This window comes from Sander lucioperca, chromosome 21 (genome assembly GCF_008315115.2).
Source record: "Sander lucioperca isolate FBNREF2018 chromosome 21, SLUC_FBN_1.2, whole genome shotgun sequence".
Lineage (NCBI taxonomy): Eukaryota > Metazoa > Chordata > Actinopteri > Perciformes > Percidae > Sander > Sander lucioperca.
In genome coordinates, this window is record NC_050193.1 from 23,388,126 (window position 1) to 23,403,602 (window position 15,477).

Consider the following 15,477-nt stretch of genomic DNA (forward strand, 5'->3'; position numbering starts at 1 on the left):
TCCATATCTACTGTGGAATTATGGACATGATCCAGCTCAAAAATATACATTTTGACAATTCGATTGCAACATTTGCTGACTTTGCACTGCCCCCTAACTGCCAAATATCCTTGTCCGTTGAATTTCTCACCTGATTCACATACTACAGATCATAATGTTTCCAATGATGCCCAATATGTCCATATCTACTGTGGAAATATGGAGAAAATCCAGCTCAAAAATAGACATCTTGACATATTTTGACAATTCGATTGCAACATTTGCTGACTTTGCACTGCCCCCTAACGGCCAAATATGGTTGTCCGTTGAATTTCTCACCTGATTCACATATTACAGATCATAATGTTTCCAATGATGCCCAATATGTCCATATCTACTGTGGAATTATGGAAAAAATCCAGCTCAAAAATAGACATCTTGACATATTTTGACAATTCGATTGCAACATTTGCTGACTTTGCACTGCCCCCTAACGGCCAAATATCCTTGTCCGTTGAATTTCTCACCTGATTCACATACCACAGATCCTAATGGTTCCAATGATGCCCCATATGTTCATATCTATATCTATATCTATCTGTATCTATAAAATACACAATTTGACATTTATATTGCAACAGATGCTGACTTTCCACTGCTCCCTAATGGTGTGCTGTGTCTCTTCATTATAATTCTTTTGATTTTACTGACTATTTTTGAGTAGCGTAAAAGTTTAATTTACTTAAAGATATACATGTGTTGTCTTTCTAGAGGTATAATACTTTTACTTTAAGAAAGGGAAAAGTAATGACATGGTTATTACCAGTTACGCTGTATGAATTTTAGCGTGTTCATGTGGCTGGGAAGTGGGAAGGTTCCCACTTCTAAACTCTCCAATTCTGAAGCGAGAGCGTTCACTATGTTGAGTGGCGTCAAACACTATCCTGGGAGCTTTTCCACTTCAAACTGGGAAGTCCCCAGTTCAGGTGTGTGGTACACTTCTAAACTCTAGAATACTCTCACTTCACAATTGCTCATGAATGCACCAAATGATTTAAACAAAGCACGCACAGCAGATTGCTTGTACGAGAGCCAAGTGGTACATGTAAACTCATGAAGTGTAATACCTGAATCATTTTCTACATGAAGAGCATTTTCTTTCAAGTAACCAGGGTGTGTTTATTGTAGAACACACACATTCATAATAAAAAAATGTCCCTTTAACGTTCTCATTGTCTTGACTCTCTACAGTTCAGATTACCTAGTACCTGTAAAGTGCAGATTGACTAGTCTCTGTATAGTTCAGAGAAATTTGTTAGAGTACACTCAGTTCAATTCTGATAAACTAGTCCATGTTAAATTCCGATTCGGTAGTCTCCGTTACGTTAACATGAACTAGTCTCTGTCAATTTCAGATAAAATATTTTCCTTACATTTCAGATGGAGTAGACTCTGTTAAATTCTGATAAATTAGTCTCTTTAAAGTTAGGATTAACTGCTTACAAAATTATATGAATGAACCCTTGAGAGACTAGACATGACATGAAGAGATGAGAACCAACATGAAACCTTGAGAAACTACACAACATGAAAAGGCATGAAGACACTCGTGGCATTTCTAATAAGAGTGTACATCAGTGACATTTGTAATATACATAAAGACACATTTCTAACAGAGTGTACATCACATCAGAGAGCTTTATGGCTATAAATGTCGATATGTAGATAGACCTAGATCCGTGTGTGTGAGAGATAAGCAGTTCTCACCACATAGCAGAGGAAGAGAGTGTGTGTGTGTGTGTGTGTGTGTGTGTGTGTGTGAGAGAGATTCTCACCCAGAGAGTAGAGTAAGTGTGTATGCGTGTATGTGCATGTCTCAGGTCTCCAGTTCCCTGGATACTGAAGCACAGAGCAGTTCTGTGCTGTATCTCCTGCTGAGCTTATGGGGAGGTACACACTGGACCATGCCCACGGGTGAAGTCAGTCCTCCTCAGGCCAATCCAGGTGGGTATTGCCAGCCACGCCCCTGCAGCTTCTGTCTCTGCAGTAAAGGCTGTCTTGTCCTCCTGGTTCAGGATGCTGATCTCCCCACATTTTCCTGCACACCTCCTCAACATCATCCGAGATCATTTTTTAACCCAACAAACAGGAACACCTTCACACTCGTCTTAGTCGCTGTACACTGGAAACAAGAATAACACAAACCTCAACATATTCACCACATCACAAACACTCACACATTAAAATACTTAGTTTGCAAGTTTGGTGGTGATTTCTCCATGTCGAAATGTCCTTTCCTCCCGCTGAGGCAGGCGTATTGAACACACATTCATAATAAAATAAGCATTATCACTTGTGCATCATTTACTTGAACAACTCCACTCCCTGTTTTGGACTCCTTCATTCCATTGTAGGAATACCACTAGGGCTGTCAAACGATACATTTTTTTTAATCACGATTAATCGCTGAAGTTCTATAGTTAATCGCAATTAATCGCATGTTTTATCACATGATTATAATTCTATTATTTAGCATTTCAGAACAGTTTTTAAGTACATATTAACAATGGAAAGCATTTTTTGGATTGGGAATCAAATGAATGCAAAGAAAGTGACTTTATGAACTTGACTTTAAGATTTGTAATTATTTATTTACTGAAAACAAAAGAAAAATGTGTGAATCTGTCATTATTGCACAATTCCTCCAAGTACCTAACTAAAAATCTAAAAATCCCTATCTTTACCAGTCAATATAGTGTGTAGTAACTCCTAAATAGGGCTGTCAAATGATTAATTTCTTTTAATTTCTTTTAATTTCTCTGAATTTCTGCGATTAATGCGATAAAAAAAAATTAATCACATCACGGCGGCCCTTAATCGCATTGCGATTAACGCGTTAATGCTGACAGCCCTAAATACCACCCTTATTATCTCAATAGTCTGTTAACACAGTTCTGTTAACATAACATTTTTCTAATTCAATTTAACATTATTATTCTGGTCAAAGATGTATATTTATTTTTTACCATCCATCTTCTTCCGCTTATCCGGTAACGGGTCGCGGGGGTAGCAGCTCCAGCAGGGGACCCCAAACTTCCCTTTCCCGAGCCACATTAACCAGCTCCGACTGGGGGATCCCGAGGCGTTCCCAGGCCAGGTTGGAGATATAATCCCTCCACCTAGTCCTGGGTCTTCCCCGAGGCCTCCTCCCAGCTGGACGTGCCTGGAAAACCTCCCTAGGGAGGCGCCCAGGGGGCATCCTTACCAGATGCCCGAACCACCTCAACTGGCTCCTTTCGACGCGAAGGAGCAGCGGCTCTACTCCGAGCTCCTCACGGATGACTGAGCTTCTCACCCTATCTCTAAGGGAGACGCCAGCCACCCTCCTGAGGAAACCCATTTCGGCCGCTTGTACCCTGGATTTATTTTTTACCGTTTAGTTAATTTCTTACCTCATCTTCAGACTTCCATGTGACGATCGCACCATCACTTTTATTTATTTTTCTGTGAAGCATGTGAAGCAGTATGTCATGAAAGATTTTTTTAAACTTTTTAACATTTTTTTTGGTATGTGTGTGTACACAAAGGGGGCACAAAGGAAGGTCTAGACGATGCTTACTGTTACAAGGACCAAGTGTCCTGCAATCCAGCTTTGTAACATGACTCTCCTTACTTCTGCATCATTGACTTTAACAACTCCACCACCTGCTTTGGATGTCTCTTTCATTCCGTCATAGTAATGCCATCCCTGATTGCCAACACGGTGGAAGCTCACAAAATGGGGGGTAAGTCATACCAATAGGTATGTACCTGGGGAGGGGACATGTATCATGAGTTACATTGTATTCCATGTTATTTCAAATAAACTATCTACAGAGGAACACAAAACCCACCCTTCGCCTAGGATATTGACTTCTTCTGGCAATTGATTAGGCCAAATTTGCTTGTTCCTTCTGGTAGTTTGTACAGACAGAAACCTCAGCACTAGCAGTGTAGGTCTACCAATTGCGAAATCCTGCCGAACTATGTTTCTTTGTCCTTGGCATGGTAATCCTTTGATGCTGCAGAATGATCAGTGAGCATGATAAATTACAGAAAGTGGGGAACATGATCAAATAAATGTTTGTCACATGTCTTGTGAAGCAGTATGTGGTGAACATGATAACAAATGTTTTTCACATGTCTTACTTTATCAGTTTGCAGTTCCTTGGAGGAGGATGAAACCACTCATCCAGGCTTTCCTGCAATCCTGCGAAGTTGTTGCACCTGGAAGTATTGAAAGACAATTTATTACACCCAATTTGTAAAATTAGCAAATAAATGCATATATTAGAGTTTGAGATATTGATAAATATACCCACACAACTTCAATGACTGTGTTATTCCTGTGAAGTCTTGGAAATGCGCAGTGCTGTTCGGCACATGTTGTAATCTCCCTCATCAGTTGTAAGGTGCTCAGGCGAGATACAACAAAATGATGTTCTGTTCCAAAACAGTCCCAGACATTTGAGTTGTTGAATTGCTGCAGGTTCATGAGCCAAGTGACTTTCCCCTGGCCCCACCTCCTTCCCAAGAACTCTTGGTGTACCTGCAGCAACGCCTGAAGCCATTCATCAGTGGATGCATCTTCCACCTGCCTCAAAACATGCGGATGTTTCGACAACACCAGATGTAATATGAACAACAAATTGTCGATTGTTCATGTGTTGGTCATTGTGATGCACTTGTTGTCCAGTGAGCCTTCACCAGCCCAAGGCGGGCAGGAATTTGTCTTCCCCATATTTTTCAGCAAGTTGGGAGGATTGTAATACTTGCTTTTCATTTTTTTTCCCCTTTTCTGCCATTTTTCTTGTTGAGTAAGTGGCTGGTCTGTCGGATCATCCATCACCTCATCATTTCCCACAAACGCCTGGCAGGCAGAATAGATTTCTGACCCTTTTAGGCGGCCCAAAACAAATTCTTCCATGATCTGGATGAACTGTCCTGGACGCCGATGCCATTTGTCCCTTAACACGACAGTTTTGGTGGTTCTGAACCAATTCTCCACATATGCATTCGTGTCCCTTGTTTGACCCAAATGCTCCAACATGACACCACTCCAAAGTGGTAATGTCCCTACATATGGCTTCAATATCTTCACAAGATCTGGGCAAAAATGTGGGTTAGTTGGCAGTCCACGGTCCATCTCACCTTTGTCATCTTCTTGCAGGGTTAAGACCTCTTTGAATAGCCGTGTGAAGGGAGAGTTCCGTACAATGCCTTTCGGAGTTTTCCCTTCATCTTTACCTATTTCTTGATCCACTCCGGCTGTGTCCAGGGCAGCCTTCACTTCATTATCGAAGCCTTGTTTTTGTATTGCCTGTTGTAGTTCATTAATACTTAAACAGGCAGAAGTCATGGAGTGTAGGGAGAATACATTAGAAATCATATGAAGGATCATCTGTATTTCCTTTAGATTGCTTGCATTTTGTACCAAGGCAAATGCATGTAGGAATAGAGACCTTGTACTTTTACTGCACTTCACTTTTGATGCCTTGTCTGCCACAATCTTGATCATATGTGCAGCACATATGTGCACAGTTGTAAATGTACAAGGCTCTGTGTTCTGGCACACCTCCATGCATCTCTGTAAGTATTGGTGTATTGTACACTTTGACAGGGATGCCAGTGTTGCGTGGATGATGGCCCAGCTGAAATCTGTTTCCACTTTTGTGGGCGTGAACTCTTTCTTGTATATAGAGGTGTAATCTCGGCACAGGCAATTTAACCAGTTCTGTATGTTCACAGAAGTTTGGTCCGAGGTGATCATTTCTGCAAGGAGAACTACAGTAGGCCTTGGCGACTCCAGGGGCATGCACAGAGCATAAGAGAGTACATTTTTGGCTTTAGGAGGTTTGGCTACTACTGTGCCTTTCGCATCAAGATAAAAGCAGAGCTGCTTTTTGTCAATTTTTTCCTTCAAAGCTTTGAGCTGAGGCAGGGAGTACATGTGAACAGTAAAAGGTGACATCCCTATAAACTGCACATAGTGGTGTCTTAAAGCTGTACTTTCGGACCTTGAGTCCTGTGCTTGTTGCACAAGAGATATGTCCAAAAATAGGTTTTTATGATATCTGTCCTGAAGGTTTTTCTCGCTGGATATCTTTTGGAGTACAGGAATGGATGGCACCTGATCAAAATTTCCTGAAAGGAGTTTTTCCTTTTTGGCACTCACCATTTTTTTGGTGTGGATGTGGGTTGGGGTGAATTCCCCCAGTTCTTGTCACACCATGTGCCTCCAAGATGTCCACTTGTTCCTTTTTCCGTATCTACAGGTTTTATGTCCTCCCACTCAGCTCGTGAAAAAGAGATTTGGTGACACTGCGGATAGCACTCGTCACTAGAGTCTGAACCTCTAGAGACTTCAGGGTTAGATGTGTTGCTATCTGTGTCTTCTATCCTCTCATCCCTGTCACAAACCTCCTTGTCTTCTATGCTTTCTTGTTTACTGGAAGATGTACTGTCTTGTTTACTAAATAGTCGACGAGCTGCTTTCTTAGGCTTTTTTGGGGGTTGAGTAGAACAATTTGGACAAAACCAAGGAGAAATCCACTCCAGATCTTCATGAGTCCGTGCTCCAACACAAAATGGATGAAACCAGTCTTTGCATTTCTTGCATTCTACATAGGGGTCATGTTCGTAGTTTGGCTGGCGGCATAAGCAGTAAAGTTTCTCTTGCTGCTGTGGGGCCGTATTCAGTGGCAGTGTTTCCTGAATCATGGAAAAAGGAAGAGAGCACATGTGATATAAGGGCTAACAGCCTTTGAAGTGTCCCGATATACTGAATTTATGTTTGAGGCAAAGAAATTTCCATTAATTACATATATATCGGGACACCTCAAAGGCTTTTATGAGTTATCGCACAGTTGCTACTATAGGTATTAGTCATGCCTTTATAGCATGCAACAAGCGGTTCAATTTAACAATGAAGCCAACTAGTTCAACGTGTTGTACCCTACTACTTTATTTGATCATGACAGTGCTAACAGTGGGCAGTTAGCTTATTTACAGTTGATTCCAGTGTTGTGAAGTCGGAATTTAAGCATATACTACACTCCACAGTAAAGTTGACTAAAAACAGGTATAAAAATAATCTAGCATAATTCAAGCATTGACTATATATACAGTACCCTCCGGAATCATAGGCACCTTTGGTGAAGTTGACTAAAACAGGTATACATTTTTTTTTGGGGGGTAATTGATTCTAATCTCAGCATGAATGTTACAATGTTAAAGGTACGCAAATTTATTATGAGAAAAAGGAAAATCTCATAAAGAAATAAATATTTTTAAGATAAACACGTTGCCCACTTTGAGATTACAAGAAATCAGCAACAGATTATTTTTATACCTGTTTTTAGTCAACTTTACTGTGGAGTGTAGTATATGCTTAAATTCCGACTTCACAACACTTGAATTAACTGTAATTAACTTAACTTCCCAGTGTTAGCACTGTCAGGATCAAAGAAAGTAGTAGGGTAAACACGTTGAACTAGTTGTCTTCATTGTTAAATTGAACTGCTTGTTTCCTTTGCATGCATAAGCAGCTACTAGGGGTTATAAAGTCTTTATAACCCCTGGTAGCTGGCCTTGGTCCTGAAATGCTTAAAGCAGAGCTAACTAGAGAGTGATGTCCACTGGCGTCCCCCTGTGGATAAAGGGAACATCAGTAGTTAAATCAAACTCATTTTAGGCACGTCCCTCCGTTCGGCAGCCATATTCCTATACATTTTGGGCAATTATTGGGCATCGTTTTTGGGCATAACTGTGCCATATTGGCATTATTAACTAAACCCCATGCATTTCTATTTCTGAGTGCTGTGTCTCCTCATTAGAAAGTCTCAGGTTAAATGGAGGAGTAAGGGGAGGAGGACAGATAATTCATAACGCTGGACTGTGTGACGTAGGGTTTAGGAGGCAGGTTTAAGTATCTTAGAAGAAAGAGGAGCGGTGATTTCAGTGCTGTCAATACATATATATAGGCTCCTCCTGGACATTTCATACAAATTAATTCATAATATTAGGCCGTCAAACAACACTATAAAACAGTCAACAGGCACTTTATGAGTAGCAAGACAACAATATGTAACTTTGACAACTTTGGCACTGACAAGATATCTGTAAAGAAAAGGTTGAATCAAATTTTGAAGCTACATGGTTAATCAAAAACAGAAAGCAGTGTTTACATCTCGCAAACTAACGACACCCACCTCTAAATCAGGTGACTGTGCATTTAGTTGTTCATTGTCTTCTTCGTCTGTGACGATGACGTGTACCATGTCTGTGATGACAGCTTTTGGTAGGCACTCTTCCTCTACATCTTGTTGATGTGAGGTCTATGGAGGAATATTGTTAAATTGTGAACATCAGTAAATGTATTGGCAGAAGGCAGTGTTTACAACATCTCACAAAACACAACTAAAGATCCCCACCTCTAAATCAGGTGACTGTGTCTCAGGTGGTATTTGTTCAACATCCTCAGACTCATCCAGCTCTATGTCAGAATTATTGTTTAACAGGTTAGAAATAGTTTACTATGTACAAAAAGATATCATGTGAAGGCCCAACTACTTAAATTACAAAGTCACTGGAATGTATAACCATCTTTGGCTTTGGAAGGACAGTTCAAACACACCACATTTGTTTCTTCTCGTCTGAGGCAACAATTTGTATTTGAAGTAATATAACCACAGCCATAATCACAATCCATACCCACCATAATCATGCATTTTCCACATTTCAACAATTACATGCAATAACTCTAGACTAACACCACACCATAACACCATTACCATTGTGTCTGTAAAGGTGACACCAGTTAAATACATTGTTATGGCCGGAATGAACCATATGCACTGAAGGCTCTTGAGCCAGCTCATTTATTTGTGTTAGCTGTGTTGTAACAACATCTTCTGTTATATTCTGCTTCTTACATGTTGACCCCAACACTGAATATCTTGTTTTCACAATAATAAAAATGTGGACACACGCATAAATCATTATACATAACCTGCTGATTTACTAAGTGCAACACCCAACAGGGTCCATGTAGACCTGTTACATTACATAATCAATAACTGTGACTATAACACACCTGGCTGCACCGGAAACAAATGAGCTTACTAAAGAGCCTTCTGTGCATAACATCCATTTACAGTTAAATTTAGAACTTATAATATTTTTTGTTTTTATGATGAAGGCCATCTTGCGTCAAATGTAACTTCTACTGACAAAGGTGGGAATATGTAGATGTAGTGGCAGAGCAGAATGTCTCACCTCAAGAACTTCATTATATATTTTCCTTAGCCTCCTTCTGTGGTTGTAAGAGTTAGTTATTTTGAACAGAGCACACATTCCTCCCCATATAGTATTTTCCAACCATGTATGCGTTGTCATTTTTTGGCCTTGTGACTGCATTGTCAATGCAGCCACTCTAACATCTTCCCCCGTGATACATTGGAAACGTCCCTGTAATGTAATCATCATAACATTCATTTTCCTGTGTTTATGCACAGTTCCTGTTTAGATTAACAATAAATATTATAAAATTGATGAATACATTTAGAAAAAATATGCAAATGTTAAGTAAAATCAGACCCCAACATCAATTTATACACCGCTCAAAGAAATTAAGGTAACACTTCAATCATACATTGGATCAGAACAGTAAAGAGGCAAAGGCTTGATTTTGCAATAAGTTCAATGAATGTAATTTGTGAACAGAGAAAGCGGTGTAAGGTTGCAAAAAATGTGGTTTAGCAATTGTGAAAATTTGTTAATATTACCTTATTTTTTTAGAAGTGTATTTAAAAAAAAATACATATCATTAACATAATTTGTAGACTTACCCTTCCAAAGACTTTGAATCTGCAAGATGAAGACAAAGTCAGATTATGACTATTTAAAAAAAAATTATAAAGACAATTATCTAACAATTATGGTCAATCTTGTTCTGTCAACACCTATTTTACAGTTATGTATTTTAAAAAAAGGGATATGATTACATGACTACAGCAGTTCAAAATTCTAACAGGCTAATACTCTATATTACAGATGCATTACTGATTAATGTGTTTAACACCAAGAATGCATAGAGGTAAGATCTTTAAGAAATGTGTATGCATCTAAACTGCTGACCCTTTTAACTCTTAATAACCCCTTAATGCTATGCTAGTTGTCCTTTTAGCAAAAGCACTGTTTGGACATGTCACCAACATTTCATCCTGCTATTAATCACCACCTAAGCCTCACTGTCACTTTATCCTGTGATTAAAGTCAGTATAAAATATAAGGTGTATGTTATTTATTTTTAATTGTATTCCACGTAAGAAAGCTTTTTTGCACATCTCTTTTGTCGGGCAGGTGCGTAGGATATGATCAAAAGTGGCAGATCAAAGGCTTAGAGAAGAGTCCCGCACACTGACCATTACGCAAGCAATAATTTATTTAGAAAAATACGTTTCGGTCTCAGACCTTCAACGTTGTATTTTTCTAAATAAATTATTGCTTGCGTAATGGTCAGTGTGCGGGACTAATTGTATTCCACAAAAGTTTACCCTGATATTATTATACAGGTTCAAACACTTAATTTTACCACGTCTTACCAAAAATGAACATTGTAGGCTAATAACATAATTGTTAAAATATTAGCTAAATATTCACAGTGAAAGTTACTGCCACATATTGGGTTAAAAATATAAACGAATGCTCATGTACACCCATGGTATAATGCTGATAAGCAAATTAAGAAAAATGCATTAAATAAGTAGTTTTGTGCCGAAGACAGTTTTTGTTAATATTTCCGACCAAAAATGCCTAGCTAGAAAATAAATGTTACCACGCCTGTGACCAGCCTACAATACAGTCTCAGATTAATCAATGTCTTTTGCTTACCTGTGACTTTTCGCAGACATTATTGCTTGAAATATGCATCACTATCCGGGATGACATATTAAAATAGTGTGCGTAGCCTGTGCATGGCATCTGCGTTACCATGCTCGGATTATCCATAAGGGCACTTGGGCCAGTGCCCAAGGGGCACAACCAGAGGGGGGGCACCACATGACACAAGCATTAACAATATTTTCAGTAAATTGCTATATTATTCACTTGAAATTGTTGAAAGACCATACATTACTCGTTTAAGAACACTAATTTCACAACAGTAATAATAATAATAATAATAATAATAATAAATTATAAATAAATCAATAGTACATGACCACTATCACTCCCCTCACCAATCTGTCAGAGTTGAGTTGGTCCACAAGTATGCGCAAATGTATCATTTGGGGGATGGGCGTTGTCCACATTTAACAATAATCAAAAGTGGCCAGTTTAAACCAGAAAAAATGTTATCATAATGATCAATGTAAAATATTAACTTTTATAAAACATTATAAGTGGTTGGCTTTCTTGATTCAATGTAATTGGCAAGCAAATAAAACATTTTTTCACACAAACCCCCCCCAACTCTGGGTGAGACTTGGTTGTGCCCAACCCTTCTCCGTTTCCATAATTCCACAGATATGGACATATGGGGCATCATTGGAAACCTTATGATCTGTAGTATGTGAATCAGGTGAGAAATTCAACGGACAAGGATATTTGGCCGCTAGGGGGCAGTGCAAAGTCAGCAAATGTTGCAATCTAATTGTCAAAATATGTCAAGATGTCTATTTTTGAGCTGGATTTCCTCCATATTTCCACAGTAGATATGGACATAGTGGGCATCATTGGAAACATTATGATCTGTAGTATGTGAATCAGGTGAGAAGCAAGCCAAATTCAACCGATTTGTACAGCAGTGAAAAGAAACCGTGACACTAACTGTTGAGCCTGTCCCGGTACATTCAGAGATGGCTACAGTGGAATCAAGGTACCGGTAACAGTAATGTTATGTGATTGTTATAACATTAGGCCCAAGTAGAACCATGGAAAATAACTCTATAATCTCATAGACATATAAATAATATAAAATGTAAAGGTTACTACTGAAGAAGTTTTTATCTGGATCTGAATTCACCTGGCTCCGGTAGTTTATGTAGTGTAACATTATGCATTAGGGTGTACACACTGTAATGCATAATCTTGCACAGTCTTTGTAGTCCGAACACAGGGGTAGAATGTAACTAAGTACATTTACTCCAGTACTGTACTTCAGTCTAAATGTTGAGGTACTTGTACTTTACTTGAGTCTTTTCTTTTCATTCCACTTTCTACTCCACTACATTTATCTGTTACAGCTTTAGTTACTAGTTACTTTAGTTACTCCACTACATTCATCTGTTACAGCTTTAGTTACTAGTTACTTTAGTTACTCCACTACATTCATCTGTTACAGCTTTAGTTACTAGTTACTTTACACATTAAGATTACTGCTCACAGGACACATGTAGTTTATAAAATCTGATGTTTGATTCTAAAGTAAACTGAGATGATTAGTCCATTAAACACACAACTGGTTGGATCCTTTACACTTTCTAACATGTTTTAATGTTTAACTACATTATCCTGATAATACTTACAGACTTTTGCTTAAGTAACATTTACACTGCAGGACTTTTACTGTAACAGTATTGTTACAGTATGGTTAATTTGCCATACATTTTAAGACTATTGTTTTATTGTAAGAGTCCATGCAGGGTTTGTCTACATGTTTTATTTCCCTATATTTGTGTTGGAGTTCATATTAAATTACTAAAGGCTCTCTTTGAAATTTAATTTTAAAATCCTATGATAATGTTGTGACATGTTTCCTGTTTGTTGTTTGTGCTGTGTTGCAGAATGAATATCTGCCGAAGATTTTAAGATGGCTTTAAGATCCTAGTACCCACAGTGCTTAGACTGACTCAAAGGAAATCTCCCCTTGCAGATCTGGCTTTGGAGGAAAGAGAGGCTGCCCTCACCGAAGATGTCCCTGGTAAGTGACTCACTGATCAGCCGTGGTCACCCCTAGTGTTGTGGAGCCATTTAAGCTTAATTTCTTTTCTATTTGTCTTCAGACAAGATAAGGCCTAACCAACCAAAATACACTGTACATTCACCTAATACACTTTCTTTTATTTTTTTACTTATTTTTCAGGGATTGATTTCAGAGCTGCAATCCTGCTGTTGCCGATCCTGTTCAGGGAGAAAAATGACATTCTCATCATACTTGGAGAGGTGTGTAATTTGCGTATACTTATTTTTTGTTTACATTACTTCACGCAGAGACTGGGAGAATTATATGCATCCCTTGGATGTCTTATTTCATAATACAAAGTTTCTAGCTGTCAATACTGGGCCTTGGTGTGGACATGGGGGAACGCAAAGCTAATGCACAGTAAGAAAGATCTCTGATTTCACAAAAAATGTTGTAGTCTTTTGATAGGCCATTAAATGATGGTTAAGGTTTTTACTTACCGGAGACGTTTTTGTGGGTGTGTGTATATATATATATATATATATATATATATATATATATATTTGAACAGTTGTTTTTTATGAATGTTTGTGGTAGATTTCTGCAATTTAACTGAGTGAATACTACTTTATGATCTCTTGCAGGATCAGCCTGGTTGTAGCGCTATCCTATTGCATGCAGAGGGAGTTTGAAAGACAACCGTTTATCCCGCCCCTCGGATTGAGCCCCGTCAATGGAGAGTTCCCAGACCCAACATCTTGATGTGGGTCTGGCCAAGCCTCCAGGAAGAGCGCCGAGTCTAAAAGCCACCATGGGCTTAGCGGATAACGGTGGTACTGCACCCCATGGCCCAGAAAGACTTTTCACATAGACTTTGCATGGCAAAAGAAACGTCTATATTTCAGCGGATAATTTGTTTCGGGGTATATCAACTTACCAGCCCGAACACTGAAAGGGTCCTTGGTTAAAACGTTACGTTTTTAACATTTTTAACGTTCACTAGAAGCGAATCCAGAATTATTAAATTTTTTAAATATATATATTCCACTAAATTAAACCAGTCTCTTATTCACTTGCTGTGCAGAAACCATTCTATACTATATTTACCTCTATAGAAAACTGAGAAGACTAGATAAAACAAAATAAATGGTATGATAATAATTCGAATCCAACGATTTTATTACAGCAGCAGTAATGAGGAACCCGGTCCTCCAGGAGCCGACGGAAGTGGAGGCCGAGAAGGCCAAAGAGTTTCTCCGGCTGGCACCTAATCGCCACCACCGCCGGCCAAGATGATTCTTTATTTTAATGTTTAATGTTTTAATATTTGTTAATGTTTTTTTTATGTTTATTGATTAATTATATAGTTCAAAATAAATGTTTGTTCAGCAAAAAGTGAGAAGTTTACTGGTCTTGTTTATACCAGCGATCCTACAGAGTGATTTAAGATGTTCTCAAGTAATTAGGTTAATAATTGTTTGTCATCTTCTAGACTATGATTTCTACAGATTAGACTGGTATTATTGGACTGTAGCTATAGTTTATTATAAAGTAGTAGTAGTTATAGCACTAAAATGTTAATTAGGCCCCCTATCTAAAATCTTCTCGGTGTACTAAGGTAAGTAATTTGTAATTTATTTTATCAACATTTAAAGAGTAAAGGTATGTTAGGATAACATATACGGTATATAGCGCCTGACATCTGCAGACGGTATAAATGATATCTGGTGGATGTAGAGCCTGACATCTGTACTATGTATAACAGGAAGATGACCACATATGTAAGATGTATAGCAGATGTTAGAACGACGTATATAAGCCTGCATCTCTACGATGTATTGCATACGTTAGAACGACGTATATAAGCCTACATCTCTACGATGTATTGCATACGTTAGAACGACGTATATAAGCCTACATCTCTACGATGTATTGCATACGTTAGAACGACGTATATAAGCCTACATCTCTACGACGTATGGCATACGTTAGAACGATGTATATATGTATACGTCGCGGAGAGAGCGGCTATATGTCGCTAAAACGTAGCGCAGCGACGTCGTGCCAGTGAGCAAACTACCAAAATACTACGTATCCCCGATGTATTTTGATTACATCGCCAATACGTCGCCGCGACGTATGTGTGCTTACTGGGTCGCAACTCATGCGTTGACTGAATCTGCTAAAATCACTTACTGAGACTGTTGAAGAATTTTGTTGCCAAAACATCGACAGCTCACTGTTTGGTTTCGTTTTCCTTTCTCCACATCAGCAGGCTGAACCACCACACCCATGTCTGTAGGCTACTTTACTCATGCAGCCTCGGTGGGCGGCATGGGCGATTTGAGGATCAGATCTTTAGGGGGGCTCAGCCCCTAATGAGAATGTGACACGGATACAGTGCCTTGCCTTCTTCTCTGGGGACTACCAACCATGGGCGATTTTAGCGATTTTTGGTACTTCAAGTGAGAGTTTTTGAACTTGTCTGTTGGTGACAGAGGACAAACAATTACACAAACAATTACACAATTAAAAGGCTTTAAAGCAGCCATATT

The 15,477-nt window shown here is 38.8% G+C and overlaps 1 protein-coding gene and 1 long non-coding RNA gene across 5 annotated transcripts in view; one reads left to right on the forward strand and one right to left on the reverse strand.

The window, feature by feature from the left end:
- Positions 1-15,249, reverse strand: part of LOC116063704 (apolipoprotein L3-like) — a 59,573-nt gene extending 44,324 nt beyond the window's left edge. The window contains exon 1 of one of the 4 annotated variants that reach the window (XM_035996424.1): positions 15,119-15,235. The gene's annotated coding sequence lies outside the window, so the exon portion shown is untranslated. Of the gene's footprint in view, positions 1-15,118 lie in introns of all 4 variants that reach the window. The other 3 variants (XM_035996426.1, XM_035996427.1, XM_035996428.1) reach the window with 3 other exon arrangements.
- On the forward strand, positions 12,786-13,617 carry LOC116063713. Its single transcript, XR_004108342.2, has 3 exons — positions 12,786-12,940; positions 13,103-13,182; positions 13,567-13,617. It is a non-coding gene; the product is annotated as an uncharacterized LOC116063713 (long non-coding RNA).
- Positions 15,250-15,477: the final 228 nt, after the last annotated feature.